The sequence below is a fragment of the Palaemon carinicauda genome, chromosome 1, assembly GCF_036898095.1.
Source record: "Palaemon carinicauda isolate YSFRI2023 chromosome 1, ASM3689809v2, whole genome shotgun sequence".
NCBI lineage: Eukaryota > Metazoa > Arthropoda > Malacostraca > Decapoda > Palaemonidae > Palaemon > Palaemon carinicauda.
Window position 1 is genome coordinate 82,909,879 of NC_090725.1, and position 9,580 is coordinate 82,919,458.

The window sequence follows — 9,580 nt, forward strand, 5'->3', positions numbered from 1 at the left end:
GTGGATGAGATCTTGATGACGGGTAGATGGAGGTGGTTTGGGCATGCTTTTCGCACTCCCCGAGAGAGATTAGTTCACCAAACGTTCAGTTGGACTCCACAAGGCACTAGAAGAGTTTGAAGACCCAGGCCTATGGCTGAGGACTATGAAGCGCGAAGTAGATGATGAATTTAGAAGTATTGAATTAAAATCTCAAGATAGAGACGACTGGCGAAATCTAACAGAGGCCCTTTGTGTCAATAGGCGTAGGAGGAGATGATGATGATGTGTATATACATATACATACACACACACACACACACACACACATATATATATATATATATATATATATATATATATATATATATATATATATATATATATATATATATATATATGCTTCATGCGAAGACTATGTATAGTATCTTTACTATTTAGTTGTTGAAAGGCATATTTTAGTGGTTTTACACGAGAGAGAGAGAGAGAGAGAGAGAGAGAGAGAGAGAGAGAGAGAGAGAGAGAGAGAGAGGTTGTGTATATGCGATTATGTACTTTGATTATCCTCCTTTTAAAATAAATAGTAAGAATAAAGTATGAAAACTATACTCGATTGGAATCTCATGGGATCCAATCCTTGAAATAGTGGTGTGCTTCAGGCCAGAACTCTATCATTACAGTTCTAATAGGTGGTTTTAGCTTGCACTTGTGTATCTGTTTGTTTTGTTGCTAGAGTATATGGATAGGACCAGCTAGGAAGTTTAATTTTATTGTGCCGTTGATGGAGACTGTGTGAGATTAGAAATTAATTGACAGCCAACAAAACCAAAGCCATGAACGTGGCTTATTTCACCTGGAGGAAATCCTAATGGGAAGGCCTCATTTCGAGAGTTTCTAGTAAATTATAATTTTTTTTTAGATTTACTGGAACGGAATTGCCAAGTTATGAGGGGTAATTATAAATAGCCAAGGCTACTTATTCATAACTATTCCCCCATAATAGTGTGTGGAGGAGAAAACAAACTACCTTTCCATGGAATATAAAAGCTTTCAAGCTCCATATGATCAACAAATGGGGAGTAATTGTGACAGCCTGCTGTAAATACACTGCTATGCTCTTCAAATACCGATTACTGTGTGTACTCCTCTCCAATCAATGGCTGTATAAATGGATGTAGGAAAAGTATACAGTATACTCCTTATACTTATTATATTGTATATGGTGATCTAGTTGAGGTATTTTATTAATTCCCTACGCCATGTCTAGTACATGAAGGTTTCAATGGTAGACATCCATTGTAGAACGACATTTTAGGAAATGGAACGGATAACCATATTTCCTCGCTTACAAAAAATAAGTTTTACTCCTTAATATAAGAGAGCCTGGACATTTTCATACTCAAACTTGAACATGTATTGACCTTTTTATTGCAAGTTCTTAATGTCATCAATTGTGAATGGAGAATTTTAGATGTTACAAGTGGTTATACGCCGTTTATTATTAACCCCAGCAACAAAGTTCCATTTCAAAGATCATTACAGTGGATCCTTTAAAAAGTAGACTAGAATAAATTTGAAGAGATAAGTGAAATAGAATGGCATGCAAATGAGTTCCAAAGTGTAAATGGTTCGATTGACTTTTTAGATGGAACCATTCAAACACCAGGAATCAAAAAAAAAAAAAAAAAAAAAAAAAAAAAAAAAAAATAAATAACTAAATTAATTTCGTCGATCGCTGAAATCATCTAGGTGTCAGTCATTATTATCCTGTGTTTCTTTAGTAAACACTAGAACTCCACCGTCTCCCTTTTGTAGAAAAATTTGAAAGAATAGCAGGCAAATTTATTCCACCCCCTCCATAATATTGAAAAGAAATTATTAATACATAAGAAGTGCAGCTGAAGTGAATAATACTTTTGCTGAACATTTCTCAAGCATATCGTGTAATAACCGAGTTCAACCTGGGCACCAATATAGATGCAGTCAACAATGAAAACCAAAGGATTTTACAGCAGAAAGGGATGGGTGTTTTTATTCTCTAAGATTTAATTATTCTCTTGCAACGTGTAACGATACAGTTCTATGCCTAAATAAATATATATAAGATATATCTGTGAACACATATTTTTATTTTAAGTATTATATATATATATATATTGTGTGTGTATATATATATATATATATATATATATATATATATATATATATATATATATATATATATATATATATGTTTATTTATTTGGCATGACACTAGTTATCCAGCAGTGTAGGAACTAGTCATTATTTAGGTGAAGATGGAGAGTTTGGGGGAGCCTATAGGTCTACCTGCTGAGTCATCAGCAGCCATAGCCTGGCCCTCCCTGGTATTAGCTTGGGTGGAGAGGGGGCTTGGTCACTGATCTTACGTATATATATGTCTCTAGTTCATTGTCCGGAGGGCTAGAGCCTTGTCTCTGTCCCTTGCCTTTGCCATTCACGATCTGCCTTTAAAGCCTTTAAACAGTTGCGCATGGAAATTTAAGGTTGCCAAATCTAAATCAACATATAAAGCTTAGGTAAATTTACTTTAAAGAAAATCTGAAGTTTTGTGCAATGATTTTTTTTTGCCAGGTGCTACCAATTTTATTTAAAAAGTATTGCAGGAACTTTGGCAAACAATGAGAGAATATTGAGAGAATTGTATCGCCTTGGAAATAAAATAGCATGAAAAGGGTGTTGGAGATAGCCCTTTGTTGCTTAAAGAAAGGTCATACTCGGTTAACCCTTAGCTTTTTAATAACTAGTGATTATACTCCACATTATAATGACTGTTTAGTGCCTTTGGATATTAGGTATTTGATTGAATGCCCCAGTCTTACGCACCTTAAAAATAAAGTTTTCTTCGAGGCTTGAGAAAAGGATGACAAGTATAGTTTTGCCATGATACTCGGAGAAGAAGCAACTTATGGTACTAGTAACAATTTTAAATAAATTACAGATATAGTTTGTATATATTTTTCACCATTTATGGTTTTAATGAAAATACATATATCACATACTTTTATAGACTTAATTTACATCAGCATCAATGACAGTCGCAGTTATGTTATCAGGTAACTTTTAATCAGTCAGTTAATCAATAGATCTTCATTCATTTCCCACGTCTTTTAGCAAAATTAGGTCTCTTATTAACCAACAGGATATGGAATCTCGCCCCACAATAAAATATCAATCTTTTTTTTACGTTTTGTTTTCCTTCTACATTCATTTCACTGTTTTACTTCTTATTCTCTGTAACATACTTGCTCAAGTTTTGTATTTTTATCATTTTTTTCAGTCACATTCTTCATGCTAGCATGTTCATGATATTCTAGTTTGTCATACAATATTACCTTAAATGAGTTTTCCGCACTAAACCTCTTATTTCCTCTTAACACAACAGTTTTCTTGTTTCTCCATCCTACCCTCTTATATCCATAAACTTTTTTTTCACTGACATTTTAAACTGTCTGTGAAGTTTTCTTTAAAATACAGTACTTTCACTGCTGTGTTTTTAACTACCCTAATGACCATTCATCATCTTTTTGTATACTCATCTCACGTTTAATCAAACAAAGGTATGTAAATTACTTTTACAGGCCCTATTTCACCCTCAACCTATTCGACATGAACTTACATCTACCTTGACTTTGCTTAAACCAAAAAATTATCAGGTATGGTTCATGGAACCCCTCTTCTCCACATTTCGTCCATCCACTTGCTTTTGCATTTACCTTGTACTGGCACATAATACATCTAATTCCTTTCTCTTTCCCAATTATAGAATTAATATTTTAAACAAACAAACTGCAATCCAGACACTTTTCCACAAGGATCTCACTATTCTGGTTTATGCTACTCCTTAAAGTTCATAAAAAGCTTTAATGTATTTCTAGTTATTTTCTAGTATTTTTTTTCCTCTACTATATCATCAGCTCTTAACAACGCCGCCCTGTCATATTCAAGATTTTTCTCTCAAATAAACTATTTTTCACTCATTGTTTTCCATTCGTAGAAAAAAAAATCAAAATGTTCTCAGCCATTCTCAATGTTACCTATGCATTCTCAAATGAACACAGACAAACTTTCACCCATCCCTGGTATGCCTGGCACTACAAGTGCTACCATTCCTTACCCTATAGCTTTGTTACTTTAGACACAATCATTATTTGTCCTTCCCCTTGTCGTCATTGAGAAAATGTTTGACTATTCATAGGCATTCATTAATTGAGAGATAACTGTTCCTTGGACTGCCCTTTTGTACTTAACTTTAACTTATGCTATAACTGAAACTGATAAGAAATAGAGACATATTTGAGATGCATATTCCCCTAATGAAGATTTTTCTCATATTTCCCCATGTGTTTGCTGTTATTACATAGATGCGCATGATGAGGCATTGTTCGTGTCTGTCAGTCAGTATACCGACTACATATGTCATCGTCTCTCCCTACACAATTGAGGTTTATTCAGTCAATCATGATCAGGGATAGATGATTAAGCGTAGACATGCAAGTCGAGAAATAACCTGTCTTGCGTATGGATTAAGGTGAGAGTATATATGAAATATTTGACATCCATACTTCTCCGGACCAGGCCTCCAGTGATACCAAGGTACCGTATCACCATTTACTAAAAATAGATTTATCAGTCGGAATGCTCTTAGAACTCAACTCGGGATTAGCATGTGACATATTGTTCTGGTGATACTTTTGACCATTGTGAATAATATTAATGGTTACAGTAATGATGATATTACGGATAACTAAAATAGTACCTCATCGTTATTTTCGTGAACTTTGCTTGAGTGGGAAATCTTATTTTGACTGTATGTTTGTTCGTCGCGTTAACGTTTCGATTCCATCGATGCAACAAGAATGATGTATGTCAATGACATATTTAAGAAGCTTGAAATAGAGGAAAATGAAAATAGATTATGAACATTTATGGATATTATTCTCACATATTGTAATTATTTTTTATTATCTAGCTCAAAGGACTTCTTTTTATACTTTATAATGATAGTACCCAAATGAACTTAGATCAGGTTGAGTGATTGACATTCTAACTGCCATATATTTTGAATTATGAGGGTAAACTTCATTTCGCTGCTTCAAATGCATGAGCTTCATGGGCTTGTGATTGTATTTGAAACTATCTACTTCATTGGACGTCTTCTATAACTACTAAACTTCTAAATAAAGACAATTGTTAACTTATTTCCCAATGGTACTGTTACAGGTATGGTTGATTTAGACATACCGAGATGCCTCTAAATCTAGGATATGTAGTTGACAGTCGAAAGCAGCAACTTAAATTATCTTGTTTCACATGATATTCAATCGTTCTACTGCTTCCGACTTGACTACATGCACTGGAACTTCGTAACCAATGCGGGTGCTTGTGGAATGCATTTTAAAGACGGAGCAGACCAATGTCGTACGCTATTGCATTTTGCGCTGCGTGCTGTTGACCAGTTAGCGTGGGATGCTGGAGAGGGGTGTGGCTATGCAAGTGATAATGATGCATTTCGGCGCATGGCGCATGTTGTAACTCTTGCAACAAGTACACCGTGTCTTTGTGGTGTTAGAATGATCAATGATGATTGCTGGGAGCGGCGAAAAGGTAAAGAGAGCCTCGTAAAGAGATGATTGATGCTCCCTTAGTGATGATTGGTGCTTTGGAGGGGAGAGAAATACAAAGAGTTAGATTTTGCACGCAGAAATAGTGACGTCTTGTTCAGTGTGTATTTCTCAAAATAACTAAACCATCAAATGAATATTGCTTAGCACTCCAAATGCTCTTAAAATATAAGTTTTTTTTTTTTTAATAGAAAAGGCATTGTTGAGGAATTTCTTTGATGGTGCTTGAAAAAAAAAGGCTACCTCTCAACGAGAATTTTACTGAGAGTCAATTATGGCTGGAGTATCAGAAGTATATCTTTAGAGATGAATGTAAGCATTTAAACATAGAATTTATAAATGTATGTGTCACCACATATACGATGTAAATGGGTATCATCGTTTGCTATGCTCATGAAAAGCGAATGGATTTGCAACCTTATGCTGCAACTCATGCTCAGAATTGGAAAGTTCTACTCTTGTGGAACAACTTTTTCTAAATAAAAAGAAATAAGTGTATGAAAATTGGAAGAATTTATATATATATATATATATATATATATATATATATATATATACAAATATATATTTATTTATATCATAGAAGTTCATTTATCAGAATTATAATTCCCTTTAGGTTGTTTGTGCTAAATGAATCACTAATAATGTAGTCCGTTTTTTTTAGCTGTTTGAGATGGAAAAGGATACAAGCAAATGTTGAGGTCAGGAAAAAAAGGGTGTGGAGCTAGCAATATACTTATAAGAACTCACTGATATACCAACAGGCTCAATTCTCTTGCTATTCTACCTTAAGGGCGGAAAGCTTGTATGGCGATATATATATATGTGTGTGTGTGTGTCTGTCTGTGTGTATGTGGTTTGTAATGTGTTTGTTTTGTTTTGTGACTGTATTTGTTCAGAATCCATTCTTTGAATAATATCTCCAGCTTGGCATTCTGCATTTAAATTACAAAAATATTGTTAAAAGCTCCCGTCACAACCAATTTTCTCTTTGGTTATGTCATACAAATAAATATGAACACGTTATATGATTAATTCGTTTTATGCAGTTTTTAGAAATATAACTTGCACCTACTGCGTAGAATAGGGCAAAAGACTTTGGACAGTTAGACAACAGAAAACTTTAGTGAATGGGACATAAAACTTTTGGAGCTTCAATAAAAGCCATTGGAAGCTTACTAGAACTTTCCATGAAAAATTTGAAAATTTTTGGCATTATAGCATGAATCAACCAAGACCATAATGAAAAACGTGAGAACGTAGGAGAAACTGACTTTGTATTATTATAGTTACTACACTGATCTCTGACATCAATTTTTTGTATTTTGTTGCTTTGGAGATATGCAGTTTCTTTCATTATACTTTCATATTTCCTATCCAATATAGATGCCAAATGTAAACATTATTTCCTTTAAGAAAAGGAAATGGCCTTTATGGAGAACTCGATGATTTCCTATATATTGAATCTCTGCAACACCTACTGTATGATTTGCATGAAGTACACGATAAATATCAAAAGATGTTGATAATTCTCTTCTCTTGTTAACTTCACGTGCACTACTTCGGGGATACCGTGTTTATTTATGTTTTTCTTTTTTTTTTCTGAATACCATCATTATCTGTCAAATGTAAGTTATTGATGGGTGGTTTATGACTTTATGCTATTCAAGAGATGTGGAAAGCGTTCATGTAAACTGGTTGAAGTTTTTCAAATTTTTTATTCATTCCCTCAACACAAATTGTTAACGGAATCGGTAGGACCCTTTAGAAAAATGCATTAGAGGGATACATGGTTTCTTCACTGCTAATTTATATGTTCTTTCATATCGAAAATCACACCTAAATTAAAGGTATTTAGGTTACCAAATGCTTAATTGAGAAATGTATGGTAAATTTACTTTCACTTTTGACTTGACATTTATAGATGAGCAATCAAAATATCTTTAAAATGCTTCGCTTTCTTTTAAATAATCTCCCTGCAAAGGATCTAGTTGGTAGGGGGATGGATAAATTGGTTGCAGTCAATTTCTTCGTATATCATCAACATTATAAAGTTATTGACCGAAGCCCATGAATGTGAGACACCGTAAAGGCCTCATGGGCACAGGCTATCAATACTTTGCAGTGATTAAGAAGACTATTACTTATATGGTTACTTCCACTGTTGGATACTTCTTGAAACGAGAGAGTTTCTTGAAGCTTGCAGTGTTGATAAATATAATTAGATTACTGCTAAAACTTATATTAGAAAAAATCACTATATTGAAAATGTAGATCAAGAAGAGATTTTGGTACTTTTCTTGAAGATGTCAAAATTATGTAAGAGGAACTGCTTTCAAAGATACTTCGTAAACAAATGTGACAATATCATAATATGTAGATCAAGTACTATACAAGATTTTCCAAAGGCTGATGCGGCGACGCATCGCAGTGTTTTTGCGATCACGATAGTCTCTTCTATGTTATTTTTAGTTCTGGGTCCCATAGAACTATGCATTGTATGCTAAAATAAAAGTACACCGATGACTATTTACAAGTGAAAACGGTAATTGTCTGCTCATTAAAGGCAACGCATTATAGTATAAGAAATATTTTTGTTTTATCACAGTCCTAAAGCAGATTAATTTTCTAATTTTTTTGGCAGGAAGATTTGAAAACTCCTGGCACCATGGTTTTGGCGTTATTTCTGGCAAGTAGTTTTCTCGCAAGCCTTAGTATGTATCTCGTTAATGAACTCCCTTTGTAAGTTCTTCAATGTTTTAGAGAAACGAGTTCATATAGTACACAGGAGATATAAAAAGGCCTAATAATCGATTCTAATAAAGGTACTTCACTCATTTTACATCTTGTTCAAACTTACCCGAAAACCTCTTCTTGCAATGATTATTTCTTAAGAAACATTTTATAATTAAGCACTTTAAATTATATGAAATGTGCCCTATTTAGCAAGCAAGTAAATATTCTAAGCGTTATCCAAATTATCACATATCGAAGATAATTATTTTTATTATGTTTTGGAAAAGATCTATAATTGGAAGCGCTTGCACCTAAATCTTTGAATAATTTTCACTAACAATTAGTATTAAAGTACTTTTGGTATATTTGTGCTAGATCTTTGAACCAGATAACAGCTTCATCTATTTTTTCCTCATTTATTGTATAGATTTTGAATGTGAAACTGTCTAAAGCTACGTAGAGTTTTTGCCTTCCTTTTTCCAAGGCCTAATTTGTTTCGTTGATATATAAGCATTGGTACATAGCCTTTGCGTGTTCTTTCTGCATCTCTAAACGCTCTCTTTTATAGCTCAACATATTCATAGGTTGGGGATCAAACTGTGCATGGGATTGCCCTATGGTAAAAGTTCTTTTATTATTATTATTATTATTATTATTATTATTATTATTATTAGACGGTACTTATGTCTATATTCCATCATGGGAAGGAATATGCGCCTATTCTGTTGTTGGACAACAAAGGCAAAAGTTGGCTTAAAATTATGAGTTTGAATAGATATCCATGCATGTTCCCGAACCTCTGTCACCCCAAGGTCCTTTAAATATACTCGGAGAAAGGACCTTGTGTCAACCAATAATTGTGATTAAACGTCTGTTGGAAGACAGACTTTTTTTTTTTTTTTTTAATCTAGGCTAGCTCTGTAAGAGTCGGTTTTGATTCATTTGGTTGGTTAATTTCCTCCCTTTGATATTTGCAAATAAAGAAAAAAACTCCCCACAAGACAAAAATTACTTATCCAGTTCGTTTATTCATTTCATAGTAAAATAAAGTAACATTTTTTAATCCTTCATTCTAACGTTATTTACCCAGGTAACTTTTCATCCTTTCACTGGACAGGAATGTGTGGAAGAAAGAGAGAAAAATAATCTGTGGGTGAGGTTTGAGGAGGAGACGGTTGGTAATTAATCAAGTGATAATGGAC